The sequence below is a fragment of the Amphiura filiformis genome, chromosome 4 (assembly GCF_039555335.1).
Source record: "Amphiura filiformis chromosome 4, Afil_fr2py, whole genome shotgun sequence".
Classification (NCBI taxonomy): domain Eukaryota; kingdom Metazoa; phylum Echinodermata; class Ophiuroidea; order Amphilepidida; family Amphiuridae; genus Amphiura; species Amphiura filiformis.
Genome location: NC_092631.1, coordinates 23,576,377 through 23,593,259, shown reverse-complemented (window position 1 = coordinate 23,593,259; position 16,883 = coordinate 23,576,377). Strand labels below are relative to the sequence as shown.

The window sequence follows — 16,883 nt, the reverse complement described above, 5'->3', positions numbered from 1 at the left end:
TAATTTTTTTTCACTCTTTTACATTTAGCATGTTTAGAGAGTAAGAAGTGAAGGAGTTTTTGTAATTACTCGTAACCATAAGGTATATAGCTGATCAGCAAATCGGTTCGCGCATTGCATGCTGGGAACTAAAAGGGAGAAAAACTGCCAACAAATTCGTGTGGCACGCCATAACTGTGGTGCATTTTTTTACATTTAACCTATACTACCTCTTTTTGCGACACATTTGTTTTTCCCGTCACGATTACTCTCTAAATTCCAAAGAGTGAAAAAGTCAATCCTCCTCGGAGAGACTCTTCAGGTCAATCAAAAAGATTGACATTTCAATCTATATATCAAGAGTGAAAATCACATATTTTCCTCCATACGAGTAAAATTTTCACTCTGCAAAGAGTGAAATTTTGATCTTTTGTGAAATTTTTCAATCTTTTCACAGAGTGTCCCCTCAGCACAATCTCTCTCGATTGACTTGTGTTTAAATTTAATAAACATAAATAAACTTCAATCGAGAGAGATTGTGCTGAGGGAAAACTCAGTGAAAAGATTGAAAATTTCACTCTAAAAAGATCGAAATTTCACTCTTTGCAGAATGAAAATTTTCTTCGTATGGAGAAAAATATGTGATTTTCACTCTTGGTAGATTGAAATGTCAATCTTGACCCGAAGAGTTACTCCGAGGAGGATTGACTTTTTCACTCTTTAGAATTTAGGGAGTCCACCTGGAGAAATAAAACAAAACAAACAAATACCCCCCCAAAAAAAATACCACCAAAATATACCGAATTATTTCGCTTCAAAATCACGGTAAATTTGCCAAATTCTTGATATTTTTGTAGTTAGTGTCTCTGCCGCACATCCCCGTACCCACCTTTCCAAGTACCCCCATCCCTATTTACCATGATAGCGGTGTATTATAAGATTAAAGCTTATCAAATGAACATTCAGAAATCCTGCAACATCGACAGAAATAAGGACCAATAGTAGGCAACACGTAAAAAATGATGTAAGTACATAATGGTCAACATGGTCAAAGGAAATTTAAATAAAAAACAGTAAAGTAAGCGGTATATTTAGTTGTTGTCAATCTACGAGAAACAAAGACTTTTTATTCTGTTCTAATTTTGACACATACTGTCATATACGACCAATTTTGTACAAAATGCGCATGGAATGTTCGTGAATGTGGTGTGTTGATGATATTGCTGATGTAAACCAATTTTGTGTCATGTTTGTGTCGATTTCGCAAATATTTGAGACAAGTCACATTCTCTTTTTAGAAGATGGGGTGGCTCTAAAAAGAGCCGTTGGGTTTGATAGCATACATTTACTTGGAGGTAGTGTACTTGGTGACAGCCTTGGTGCCTTCACTCACGGCGTGCTTGGCCAGCTCACCAGGCAGAATAAGACGGACAGCAGTCTGGACCTCGCGGCTGCTGATGGTTGACTTCTTGTTGTAGTTAGCCAAACGGGACGACTCGCCAGCGATGCGCTCGAAGATATCATTGACAAAGCTAGCTGTTCATGATGCTCATGGCCTTGCTGGAGATACCAGTGTCTGGGTGCACCTGCTTGAGCACCGTGTAGATGTAAATGCCGTAGCTTTCCTTTCGGCGTCTACGCCTCTTGCCAGCTACTGAACTACCCTTGGCCTTACCGGCCTTCTTTGCTCCCTTTCCGCTAGTCTTGGCAGGCATGTTGACGATAGGTTTCTTCAACAGAAAATGTCTAGTCTTCCTGAAGCAGGCTATATTTATATGATTTGATATGCAAATGAAGGATCCTGCATTTTTCGGTGAGAATTCATGTTCAATAACCGATCGTTTGTCTTGCTTTGTAGACTGCAATTGATCAGAACACCAACATTGATTTATAGTTGGTTTAGGGATCCTTGTGCGTGCATAAATTTTAGCAAACATTGATTCAAATGTACAACTATTGATCCCCAAATATTGAATTTTTTAATGCGCCGAAGGTACCCCTATTAATTTTGATAGAGATATTTATTGTAGTTGATTAACTTTGTTTTAAAATTACCATCAATGGCAATTGCGTTGGTCCAAACTGTGGTGTTGGTCTTACATGACAAAAATGTGGTCGGTGGGTCGAGAAATACTTATTTTCTTATTTCCAGTTGAATTGATGGCGACTTTTCAAGAAAAGCTTTGCAAAAGCACACAGACTTTGCGACATATTTGTCCGTGTGTTTTTATTCGTTTCCTCGCGTAATAATAATTATCAATCTGCAATTATAAGACATACTGGTACTTGGCTACCGGGGTGAATTAGTGTTTTTATCATAGTGCCATTACAGTTATGCATACACAATACCAAAATTGGTCACAGTCTGCGTGTTCCGAAATTCACGTAAACGAATGTCCTTGAACATTTTAAGATCATTGTTACTTTGACATAACTGGATGACACTGTGCATACTCAATTATAAATTATATCTTTGTGAATTAAGGGAGGTGTAAAGAGCGATTCCAGAGGGAGGGTGTATGTAAGAGGCACAGCCATCAGAAAATGAATAACTGAGATCGCGCGCCAAATAAACTTACTGCATAAATTCCCAAAGTCTTAAAAAAATAGGCATAGGTGGGAATCGAACCTGGCACCTTTCGGTTCTGAATCAACGGATAGTACCACTAAGCCAACTTCCTATCTGCACGAAAATCTGTGATATTAATTCTTGATAATGCTTAATGGAAAAAATCAATACTAATGTACGATGTCATTCAAAATCAAATAGAAGTCCCACAACTAAAGTAGCAATCGATAAATCTGCTCACTCAATCATCAAATAATCAATCGAAAAATAAATAAATAAATAAATAAATAAATAAATAAATAAATAAATAAATAAATAAATAAATAAATAATACAAAAAAATAAATTAGTTTTTCTAGGCCCTACGCTGGAAAAATAAAGCAGCATAACAAAAGTGATAGACGCACGGTTTCGAACAAGCGACGCTCAGAAAAGCAACTAAGAAATCACAACGCCTTAGACCGCTCGGCCACAGAATCACACAGTCTATTCAATGTCATAACAATATATTAACCTTTAACGTTACGTTTAACGTTAATATTAACCTTTAACGTTATTGGCACATGGCACGGGCACATGTCTGCGGCTAAAGATTCTGCATAATAGAAAGGCGCACAAAAGGTCTACCTCTGACATGTAACCAATTCTTTGTATACCAGCTACAGTCAACATAATACAAAGAAGTATATTATAAGGCGTAGACGCAATCATCAATGCGGGAAGTATAAAACCGAAAACAGCCTTGAACCCTGAATTCAGAGGTAGATTTTGGGTTGTTACATGCAAATACAAACTAATTATATGATGAAAACCCACCGAGAGGACTACGATACTTATTCAGAGCCAATCTACATTCTGTTATTCACAAAAGCCGACGATCAAAGTAAAATTATAAAAGGAGCAAGACCAGATATCAACGTTAAATCACGGTAAGCCTAAAATTGCATCGAAAACGCCAATGCAGTCACAAAATTTATAATATTACTAAATCACCAAAACGAATTGTAACGTAGTATGCAGAAAAGAGTTGTATTAGCAATAACAAAGTATGTGCAAAAAGATTTGTCTTTGGGATGTCGCTTTTTTGAAATATCACCAAAAATATCAAATTTTGGAAAAACGCCCCAAAATTCAAAACAAACATGAACCTTCCAAAATAAATATATATTAGCACTCGGCGGCCCAGTCACTACCTGTCGCTGTGATTTGGGGTAACTCGTTGCTTCCCTTCTCCAGATACCTGTACTTCAAGTCCGCCCATACCCCACGCCTTAACATGTTTTTTAAATGCAGACGAACCGTGTTTGCTTCTAATGTATCATAACATTCAATATTAATGGAATAGGATTAGGGCCACCGTTGTATCACAAACTAGCTTCAGCTGTAGCTTCAGTCGCTGGAGATCCGCACCTCAGACGATAAAAGGCATATAAATCTCAAAATTCATACACTTGACACATTTAATAATTGGCCTTTTTTTATAACGAAACGTTCGAAATATACCAGCTTATAATACAATAAAAGGGCGAGCAAATGAGGAAGTGTCAATATAAAGGTGTATAGTTATTTTATTGTTTGAACTGTTTCTATAATTCGCATCGATCATAATGAGTATGTTTTTACGTACCTCAAATGACAAGGACTACGGTTTTAGCCCATGATCTTGCAATGAGACTGCACAGTGTATGGACAGTGTAGCCTATTTGTCTAATCATTTTGACTATTTAATTCTGACCATTGTGATTAAAACAGGCTTTCAGATTGGTGAGCTATTGTGTACCAAGTGATAAGGCCGGGCACGTATAATAAAAATACACTGGATAATCCCCGGGGATAATTCATGACAGCCTATTTACTGGCAAAAGGTGGGGCCAAATAAATCTTAGTTGATTCTTGAACACAATTTAAGCAGGAACCTTTAGGCAGAATTTGAATACATATTATCCTGTAACGTTTACTTAGCCTAACAGTCAATGAACGTTCATTGTTAGCATAATAAGTAGCTTTGGGTATCCTATGTTTAATGAAAAAAGTGTTTACAAACGAATAACATCTGTTATACATATATACATCTACTTGCTAATACACTGAAAGTCTAATAGAAATGAAGGATAATGAACAATTACAAAACATGTATTGTTGATTAAAGTAGCTATGGGTAAACAATGTTTACAAAATAAGAGCGTTAATGTTTTGTACATGAAGTTAAAACGTCTTTGCTACATAGCTAGTTGTTAATACATCGAAAATGTGACTAGAGATTTACAATTTGATGACATTCAAAATAATTTAGTATTGAAGAATTTCAACAAATTACAGAACTTTCATTTGTTGACATACTAGCAATATTGTTAACAATGTTGAAAATCATGTTCATAAGCGTAACATCCTCTATACATCTATTTATTAATGTTCATAAACGTATAACAATTTGATACATCTATGTCTTAATGCTCATAAACGTAACATCCTCGATACATCTATTTATTAATGTTCATAAACGTCCTTGATACATCTATTTCTATTTCAATGCTATTTTTTCTCCGTGTTCTGACAATAAATTTGATCCGAATAACATTTGTTAAGAGGTAGAAACCTATCAGGCGGCGAGTGGCATGATAGAGCCGGCAACTTGTGACACCGCCCGGCCGTATGGCATTTTCCAATATACTCGGTTAGTTTTGTGGGGTTCATTATCGAACCCCAACTGTTTTAACTTGTATTTATATTATTTATTAACATAGGCCTATTTGTTTGTGATATTTCAAGCGTTTTAAAATTTCAAAATAATCCCATTCAATTACACGGTTGACGATGGAAATTTACTGAATTTAGAGAATGCACTGCGACCACCACCTGAAACCTATCAAATTAGTATTATTAGCTAATCCCATAACGAGTTACTGTTCAAATATTTATAATATGTTAACATGTTTTAATGTCAACAACACCCCTCACTTAACAGACATTAATTCTCAATCGGCAGGATCCATAAGTGCTAAATTGAATATATTTTCTCTTATCGCCTGCCGAAGTTTCCCCATTTAATGGGGTGGGATATGAACGTTTGAACAGTATTTATTGTGGGACATTAGAGCACATCAGACATGTTGAATGGCATTCTGAATACGAAGAATGTCCTTTTGATATAAAATAATTTTGATTTTATTGAAATTCGCAAATGATGATTTTTACTTAAAGTGTATGTAGGTGGGATGAAAAAGCCGACGATCAATTGAAAATTTTGACCTTTCGTATTGAAGATATGGATCTTTTTCACAAAACACAAAAAAATTAGGTCATTTTGGGAAAAAAATCCATATCTTCAATATGAAAGGTCAAAATTTTTCAATTGATCGGCTTTTCCTCCCAACTACATACACTTTAAGAATATGTCATTAGATTTATAAAATTTACTTCGAGGACTGTTATATATCAAAAATATGAACAATATCAAATTTTAATAATTTGTCATAAAATTTGTATTACATCGTGATTTTCAAAAAATGAAAATTATTTGATATCAGAAAGACATTCTTCGTATTAGGAATGCAATTCGATACGTCTGATGTGCTCTCATGTCCCACAAAAAATACTATCGAAACGCTCATTCCAGATCCCTTAAGTACTCTCTTTCATTTACTCAAGGTTGTGTTTGTATAAATGAATTCAGTTATATAAACACAGCCTCGTGAAAAGGACATGTTGACATAAATTAATTGACTGTGTGGTTATAGTATCATTAACAGATTCTATACGCTATAGCAGAACAACAAGCACACGCAGGCAAGTATTTTGCCAGTATCAATAAAACTATAATGAGGCTATTAATGTAGCCCAACTGTACGTACAATCTGGCAATACCGCTAAATCTTAAAGAAATGAAAAATATCTGTTGCAATTTTCGGATTTGCATAAAAGTAATTCTAGTTCATCCAAGTTATAAAACAATTATTTCTTTTAATACAAACACATTCCTTGGTAAGACAACTTTATAGCACTGTTTGAATATCAACATGAAGTAGTAATGACAAATTTAAATGTACACTATCGCCTCTGTAGTTTCCTGATTACATAGACAGCACGATTATTTTATTTTTATTCTGCAACGCTGTGAGGAAATAAGTTGGCCAAAACCCATCGCAGTAAGGTCGAGAAACGCTCAAAAAGGCGATTATACGACGTATTCACTGATCAATTTGTCATGGATGCAGGCCCCGTCTGCATAACATGACTACCGCCCGCAATAAGTCAGGGCGCAAATTTAACTGCCACTTAATGCGGTATGCGATGTTTTGGAGTATACTGTAACTAGTCGCCCAACTTAACTGTAGACCTATCTTGCATCAAAGCTGTTCAATTTGGTAGGCTGTTCCCACCTGAAAAAGTCCTGGCTACGCTACTGCTCCATTGCTCCACACAGAGCACAATACTTTTAATTTGAGTAGAAGTAAACAAATGTGTGGTCTACATCAGTAAATTGTTTGACATCATAGAATTAGCTTTAATAATATAAAATTGCTTTATAACAAACAGTTGTGGTTCAGTCCGAACCTTGCGCACTTGCTTGCGATCATAATCGGGAATTCGGGATCATAATGGACTTTTGGGGAATTCCTTGCTTACATTTCAGCCTGTTTTAGCAGGACTACAGACTACATTTTTGGAAACTGTACAGCTGAATATTTTTTGTTATGTCCCACAGCACATTTTCCGCCCAAATTGTCAAGATTTCATTAACAAAAAGAGAAAATCTCAGCATGAAGATGAAGCAAATGCGTGCGGCAGACAAACTTTGTTTTTGGCCCGATTCAATCAATTTTATCTTGGGATTAAAGGTAGTTTGCCGATAACCATGCGCGACAGTGAAGGGTTTGTTTTATACGTTAATCTGTGTTTTCTAAAGATAATATTATACGTTTGTTTTCATTCACTTCGGGTAGAAAGCAAATCATTCGAGTTAATAGTGATATAGAACAACAACCTAAAGTGCCGAGAAGACCACAGGTAAGTTTTGCATCCACACCTATTTTTGTAAATTGTGTCCATTTAAAATGTATTAATGAGAGTCAATGATAAGGAACATCAGAAGGAAAGTCTAACTGAAGACCTGAGCTGAGCGCAAGAAGACCGTAAGTCCACTTGGCCCATCAACATGTATACACTAAAGTTACGTATAGTTTTGTAGGGTTTTATAATGTTTGATACATGTTCCAGGGTGAAAACATCATGAAAGGTTGTGAAAGATTTGTTTTGGCCCCTGAACATGTATAAAACATTATCAAACTATACGAAACTATACGCAACTTAAGGGATCTAGAATGAGCGTTTATGGCATTTCGACAGTATTTTTTGTGGGACATGAGAGCACCTCAGACGTATCGAATTGCATTCTGAATACGAAGCATGTCTTTCTGATATCAAATAATTTTCATTTTTGAAATTTACGATTAAATACAAATTTTATGACAAATTAATAAAATTTGATATTTTTCACATTTTGAGATATAACAGTCCTCGAAGAAAATTTTATAAATTTAATGATATATTCTTAAAGTGTATGTAGCTGGGAGGAAAAGCCGACGATCAATTGAAAATTTTGACCTTTCATATTGAAGATATGGATTTTTTTCCCAAAAAGGCCTTTTTATTTTGTCGTTTTGGGAAAAAATCCATATCTTCAACACGAAAGGTCAAAATTTTCAATTGATCGTCGGCTTTTCATCCCACCTACATACACTTCAAATATAAATCATCAGATTTATAAAGTGTACTTCGAGTACTGTTAAATATCAAAAATATCAAATTTTAATGATTTGCCATAAAATGTGTATTACATTGCGAATTTCAAAAAATCCAAATTATTTGATATCAGAAGGACATTCTTCGTATTCAGAATACAATTCGATATGTCTGATGTGCTCTAATGTCCCACAATAAATACTGTCCAAAGGTTCATACCCCACCCCTTAAGTGTATACATAATTATTGAGGTGTGAAAATTTGACTTCATTCATAAGCGCATAATTCATACGTACAGATTTTCCACTGAAATGCGTGTGAGATAGGCCGCATGAAAATTAGATTGCGATTTGCCCTTTTGATAGAAACCCACGGTATATACGCATGGTTCATGAAATTTTCACCATGACAAAAAATCTCAGTTTGAAAGTAAAGTCATGGTATTTGGATGCAGTGGTCTTTAATCTACCAATATATATATGTTTTTTGGCAACCATAATATTGGGAAGCACTGAAATACAGTTAATTCTAGCAGCATTGATTTTTAGTCAAAATCAAAATTATGCTGTTTTGAAGTAGACATAAGATCCGGTGACCAATGTGGTGTGCGGCGTGATTTACAGGAATAACTCGTATGACACGTTATTTTGTCCAATAAAAGAGAAGACTAGTTCCTCGGGGAAGAATCTAGAGTCTTTATTTAAAAAAACCCCAATTTCTTGATTCAAGGAACCAGGATTTCCATCGATACACATGGTTTATTGTTTAGAAAAATATCTAATCTAATACCGTAGTATCTGAGACTACTATAATTCTTAAACATATATATTAATCTTGGTAATCTGATTGGCTTATCTGAAGTTATCAGCAAAAGCAAAGTTATCAGCATTGGTATGGGCGAAGGTCCAATTTTAGAAATGGATACTTGGCCCTATACAAAAGAAACGATTCTAACAGCGGCAAAAAAAATTCCAAAAATTCCACGCTACATGAGCAAAAAAATAAAACCTCCCCTCCCGGCCAAACTATCCCCACTATCACTAAAAAAATCCCCACAAAAACGAAAAACATTCTTTCCCACCTAACTGTGTACCAATAATGCATGAAATTAATAATAATAATAATAATAACACTTGGGGAATACCTACCTAGTGCAAATAAAAAAACTACCAGCCCCTCTGGAACTCAAGTGGTGCCTCCCTTATCTTCTTTTACTGACCTTTTTCTGCCGAAAGCAGTATGTATTGGAATTGGAACCTGAAACACGACTATTGGGCGGAATAATAGCCGGATTGCCATGACAAATCATTCTGTCAAGTACTCTAATATTAATAGCGCTCAGGTTTGGGCTACGTTTTCCATGTTGACACGAAGTTCTTACGGTACAAAATGCTCAATGTGTCTACATGTCGGGCTAATGAATAATGCATTAGAAAAGAAAATGGCAGTGACGGTCATGAATTCTTTATACGTGGTTGTAGTAAAATGTTTGCTTTGAAGAGTGATTATAAAAATGTTTGACTTACTTGATTCTGGACTTTGAAAAGAATATAAAGCTTTGAATGTGTAAAGTTTTTATTGTTTTAAAGAAGTTAATCTGAAATAAGGTATCTGTGAAGGATTTTAGGGATATTTAGAGGGCCTGCACCCCCGTCTTACCAAAATGTCGAATTTTTTGGTGAACGGCACCTAAATAGTTCAGCCTGAGACGAATATTTAGGGTAGACCGGGGCAAAGTGGAACACGGGGCAAAGCGGAATACCCCCATTAACTTTTGTATATGCGGCCCTCAATCGCCAAGCTCATGTAATAAGACCATCACACTCATTAGCAAAGTTATGGACAAATATATTTTTTCAATGACCACCATTGACGGTACCTTACAATGAATTACTGTACAAAAAAGCAAGTATTCATTATATGCAACATTTTTCAGCACAGCAATCAATTTTACAGAAAAGAGATTGTATCTTACTATCACTGTATGATAACTTCTGTATCAAGGTGTACCAATTGACACTTTTTGACTTTCAACCTGAAGTTTCTGGTGTCCATATTTTTTTGTATTTCCTACGCAGTTATTAAGCTATTTCTGTGGTCACAAGTTGGGAGTTGAAGGAGGCCCTCTATTATCTATACGCATCCGGGGCACATGATACGTGATTATAACCTAGTTTCCTTGTGTGTAGCCTTCGTCACTATGATACAGCATAAGTGTATTGAAAAATGCAGGGTCCATCGATCATGTCAGTAAATGAATATTTTGTTTTGGGACTGATTATTCGGATTACCACCCGGCATGCAAGCATTCCTGCATTAAATACATCAGAATTATTACCATTGCAAGATGGCTTAAAGCTAGTTCACCACGTAAACTTGTGTGGCTCAAAATTCGCGGACCGCTCGCCATTAAGTTTACTGTCATTGCGTATTTTGAAATTGTTGACGTTTTAATGATTTCCGGTCGATTATTTTAGCTGTGTCACGTCACGTGCATGACGCTGGCGGTAACCAGCCTAGCCTAACTTCAGTAAACAAATACGATCGCCGATATCGATGTGATGTGGGACTTGCATAGGATTACACAGAGATATTTCTTGCCAAAATTTGACCATTTGTAGGCAAGTTGGCCCTACTTTGTCTGCGTTATGTGAAAAAGGACAGCCGTAAGTAAGTATACGTGCAACGCTTTTGATGTATCGGGAGACTGTGAGGGATCCGAAACAGCGAGTGACGGAGCTTATTCTTGGTTGTGTAATATTCCTTCAATACGCTGCCGTACGGTAATAGTCTTATACGATGGACAGATAGTATCAGTTTGTGAATGAGGACATCGTATAAGTTCCTTATACTTAAAGCTAGCATTTCAAGTATCTCTAATAACAAATGGTGCCCGCTGGAATCTCTTGAGGCATTGTCTTTTTTTAAAGACATTTCTTGTTTAGGATGTCCTGATTGTCACATGAGCTCTCGAAAAGATTGAGATCTCGACTCCTTGAAAGCCAATTTAGACTCTCTATGCCCGCTCAATCCAGGTAGTTGTTGGTGATGGTTGCTGTTTGTGGTGTGGTTTCTAGCACAAAATAGTGTAGTAAACAAAACAAAAAAATAAAACTGATATTGATAAAAATAAATGAAGATTGAAACGATAACATACTGCTTCAATTTATGTTGCTGTAATATTTTTGTTATGTTTTTATTTCGCTTGTTGGAATCTGCTCTCTTTTTTCCTGTTTATTGGCTAGTTTATCATTTTTCAAATTCGACCTTCGCCCATTCTAATTCTTTGCTTGTAGAGGTCACAGTGAAACCAAAGAGGTGTCAAACTGTACAGAATAATCATTATTGCATTAATACATAATTATATCAATTTACCAAATTATTGTTTAGTGTCTTAATGATATAAGCTCTTTTTCAAGTGTTTGCTGATATCTTACACCACATTGGGTACATCGTACATTGAACCATCGAACTGAAAACATGTAACTCGAACGAATGGTCAATTTAATGACAAATTGATTGATTGATTGATTTTTTGATTGACTGCTTGATTGATTGATTGAATGATTTATTTATTTATTAATTAATTCGTCGGTCGCAACACATAGTGGCGTACGTGAAGGACAAAATACGTCTCCGAGCCAAACGTTTTTGAAGGATATGCTACTAGTAACTGAGTTGATACTCGTCCACTGTTATCTCTCAGTGGCGCGATTCCATTTAAAATTGAAGTTTAAGGTTCAAACTATTACACTGTATCTTTAATAGTTAACAAGGAATAACTATTATAGGATAATAGCTAGGTCTAAAATTATACGCCACTATGTGAAACGGAAAGTTTGAAAAATCACTCTACGCCACTATGTGTTGCGACCGACGAATTGTTGATTGATTATTGATTGATTGAATGAATTACTTTTTATCCAGAGGCAACATGGCTCAAACTTCGCAGAAGCTAACATCGAGTTATCTCCATGTTCCGCATAAGCGCCCCTGTTCGGGCAAAACCACTGGCCAGTTATTTAATGAAAGAGCCAACAATAACCCAGATAAAGAGATGTATGTATTCTACGCTGACAAGGAAAGGAAAACATATGTGACCGTACAGCACGAATGAGCCGTAAATGTCCTCAATTGTATTCTGAGTTACAGTGTAAAATGGGCATGAAGGTCGTATTCATAGGTACCTCAATTTTGTGCTACGTGTACCTCATTTAATGAGATACACGTAGCACCAAATTGAAATACCTATGAATATGACCTTCATGCCCATTTTACACTGTAACTCAGAATACAATTGAGGACATTTACGGCTCATTCGTGCTGTACGGTCACATATAAGCAAATGCAAGATGAGGTAAATATAACCCCAGTCCTGTAGTTATAAGCTGAGATTTGACACTGTAACTCGCGTACCGTATCCAAACATTACCCCGTTATATTCCAAATGATCTCCGAGGTTTGGTAAAAGATTATTTGAAGAGCATTGGATCGCTACCATTGTCTGAAATAACTGGATCACACACCTTTTGACATTGGAACTACATGCCATAGACTTTGTGTTGCGATCATTTCGATCGTGGTGCAGAACTCAAAAGCGTGATCCAGTTAACATAGTGATAATCGGATTACACGTAACACTTCGCTGGTAGTAGTATAAGGGTCTGTGCTATATACTGTGTGGTGAAATGTTTATGTTATGTGTATCCATAGATTATAAGAGGCACACGCCTGTTCTCCCATTGGGAGTTTCATCAATTATAGGTCAGACCACAGTCTATGGTCAGACATGCTACAGATCCTTATACCTGTAGTTTAGTATATACATGGTAAACATAGTATGTGCCTGATATAGGGTCAGTCCATGTCGAAACAGATTGAGTGTACACCCACCCTCTTGGATTTTGCTCTCCTTTGGCTCAGGGGTACCTTTCATGGATCCCTAGGTGAGGTCACAAAGAAAAAATTCAAATTCCATTTCGTTTGCGAATGGCGGGCAATCAAAGTTTGGCGACCTCGACCAAAATTGTGAATTTAAGGGTCCAAATGACAAAGTGCTCTCTTTGAGGGGCACTTTCTTCTTAATTTAATCAGTTGTGATCCTCTTTTGAATGTGGTCACTCACTGGCTGTGTCTGAAATACCTAATGCCAAAAAGATAGATTTCGGAATTTCGTTGGGATTTCAGAGGGGTCAAAATCAGCACTTCGTACTGTTCAATCAAATTATCTTGATTTTGAAGGACCCATGATAATGTCACAGTGCACTTATAGGTCCTAATTATGTTCAGAATGGATTAACCATATGCCAATGTCTATGAGCAATTCAAAAAAAAGAGAAATTTCTAGACCCCTACAGAATTTTAGGCCAGCCCTAAAGTGGTTCAGCCACAAATGGCACTTAAAGTCGGCAAATTTTGACCCCTAATAACTTTAGGTGTACACCAGATATGAATTTCTAGTCTTTTGCATCTGAAAGAATGTAGTTTAATGTTACTAGGAACATAAGATTTGTTTTGTATTTTTTGTGTTTTAGTATTAAGTTGACGCTTTCAAAAATAGTCATTTTTGCCTAGCATACCATGCATACAGGATACGGTACAAAATGCCAATTTTAGTATGATATTTTTTTATATTTTTGATCACTTTATAGCCATTTGTATTATTTATCCTGATATTTCAAGTTGCTCTTGAGTCAAGTAATAAGAAAAACTACTTTCTAATCCTCTGTATGGATTTTTAAGGGGTCAAAAATGCACTTCCTGGCCACGATGCACATGCAAAGTACAGGTTATGGGGGTCAAATTTTCAGAATGCTCCCAATTATGTCAAGTAATATATCAAATTACTCGTATGGTCATGAGGATTCCAAGAATGTATAGTTTGTTATGTGTCAGACCTTTCAGGAGGGCGCTATGACGAAAAATGTTCATAGGTCAACGACCTTTTTGAAAGTATCAAAACACAAAAATACAAAACAAATCTTATGTTCCTAGTAACATAAGACTACATTCTTTCAGATGCAAAAGACTAGAAATTCATATCTGGTGTACACCTAAAGTTATTAGGTGTCAAAATTTGCTGATTTTAAGCGCCATTTGTGGCTGAACCACTTTAGGGGGCCTAAAATTCTGTAGGGGTCTAGAAATTTCTCTTTTTTGAATTGCTCATAGACATTGGCACATGGTTAATCCATTCTGAACATAATTAGGACCTATAAGTGCACTGTGGCATTATCATGGGTCCTTCAAAATCAAAGATAATTTGATTGAACAGTATGAAGTGCTGATTTTGACCCCCTCTGAAATCCCAACGAAATTCCGAAATCAATCTTTTTGGCATTAGGCATTTCAGACACAGCCAGTGAGTGACCACATTCAAAAGAGGGTCACAACTGATTTAATTAAGAAGAAAATGCCTCTCAAAGAGAGCGCTTTGTCATTTGGACACCTTAAATTCCCAATTTTGGTCAAGGTCGCCAAACTTTGATGGCCCGCCATTCGGAAACGAAATTGAATTTGAATTTTTTCTCAGACCTCACCTAGGGGTCCATGAAAGGTACCCCTGAGCCAAAGGAGAGCATAATCCAAGAGGGTGGGTGTACACTCAGTCTGTTTTGACATGGACTGAGCCTATAGCTTGATATGATGTCCCACAGATGTTGTGAGCTTATTTCAAATGTAAATAATTTGCAATATATAGACCTAATAGTTTTATATTTTATATATATTACTAAGTAGAACTCTATAGCATTCCCATGATGATCATCTAAATGTTGCTTGATGCTTGTTGTGTGTTGATTTTGGAAGTTGAAACAAATAACATAAAATAAGGAGAGCTATAAGGCCCCGGTATAAGGCTTATCTACTATACAAACGAGTCATGGCTATGGTTCGATCCTACATTTGTAGCCACTACATATTAAATAGCCCCTAGTTTGTTTGTTTGTAACCAGGTTGGTCTGTGAGGAACACATGCTGCCCCCCCCCCTTTCAAGCTCATACAAAAGATGCACAAGTTTAGATAGCCAGTGTAGGCTAATAAGATGCATGCGCAACCTTCTGGCCCAGATAGCTTTGATAAACAAAGCAAGAAATGGGAAAAAATAGCAAGGAAAAGGAGAAAGAGGAGAAGGCCACTACCAAACACAATTGTACAAAACAATAATGATGCGAGTTATTGAGTTGAGAATGTCCATGCATTGATGGGATAGAGAAAGACTACCTTCTAATTTTCATTGTTCTAAATCCAACAATCTGAATTTTGTTATGGCTAATTCTAACTACATATTGTTCTGGCTAATTTCTATAATTCAATCCAAATTGTTCCAAACTATTCCGATAACTCTATCTTGTCCCGACTAATTATGATAACTCCGGATTGTTCCAACTAATTCCTATAACTCCGCATTGTTCCGACTAATTCCATTAACTCTGGATTGTTCCGATAACTCCGGATTATTCCAACTAATTCCGGATTGATCCAACTAATTCCGATAACTCCGGATTGTTCCGACTAATTCTGATAACTCCGGATTGTTCCGACTGATTCCGTTAACTCCGGATTGTTCCGACTAATTCTGATAACTCCGGATTGTTCCGACTGATTCCGGTAACTCCGGATTGTTCCGACTAATTTCGATAACTCCGGATTGTTCCGACTGATTCCGGTAACTCCGGATTGTTCCGATCAATTTTGAGAACTCCGGATTGTTCCAAATAATTTTGATAACTCCAGTTTGTTACGACTAATTTAGATAACTACGGATTGTTCCCAATAATATTGATAACTCCAATATCGGACTCCGAAATCGGAATTAACACCCTGTCGTGGGGCCTAAAAATTATATTGCGATTTGCCTTTTTGATACAAACGCACGGTATATACGCATATGGTTCATGAAATTTTCATCATGAAAAAGTCTCAGTTTGAAAGTAAAGTCATGGTATTTGGATGCAGTGGTCCTTAATCTACCAATATATATATATATATTTTTTGGCAACCATAATATTGGGAAGCACTGAAATACAATTAATTCTAAGCAGCATTGGTTTTAGTCAAAATCAAAAGCATGCTGTATTGAAGTAGACATAAGATCCGGTGACCAATGTGGTGTGCGGCGTGATTTACAGGAATAACTCGCATGACACGTTATTTTGTCCAATAAAAGAGAAGACTAATTCTTCGGGGAAGAGTCTTTATTTAAAAAACAAACCAATTTCTTGATTCAAGGAACCAGGATTTCCATCGATACACATGGTTTATTGTTTAGAAAAATATCTAATCTAATACCGTAGTATCTGAGACTACTACAATTCTTAAACATATATATTAATCTTGGTAATCTGATTGGCTTATCTGAAGTTATCAGCAAAAGCAAAGTTATCAGCATTGGTATGGGCGAAGGTCCAATTTTAGAAATGGATACTTGGCCCTATACAAAAGAAACGATTCTAACAGCGGCAAAAAAAAATTCAAAAAATTCCACGCTACATGAGCAAAAAATAAAACCTCCCCTCCCGGCCAAACTATCCCCACTATCACTAATAAAACCCCCACAAAAACGAAAAACATTCTTTCCCACCTAACTGTGTAC

At 36.2% G+C, this 16,883-nt stretch overlaps 1 pseudogene; it reads right to left on the bottom strand.

The window, feature by feature from the left end:
- Positions 1 to 1,158: 1,158 nt before the first annotated feature.
- Positions 1,159 to 1,908, bottom strand: LOC140149747 (late histone H2B.2.1-like; annotated as a pseudogene).
- Between the last annotated feature and the right edge of the window lie 14,975 nt (positions 1,909 to 16,883).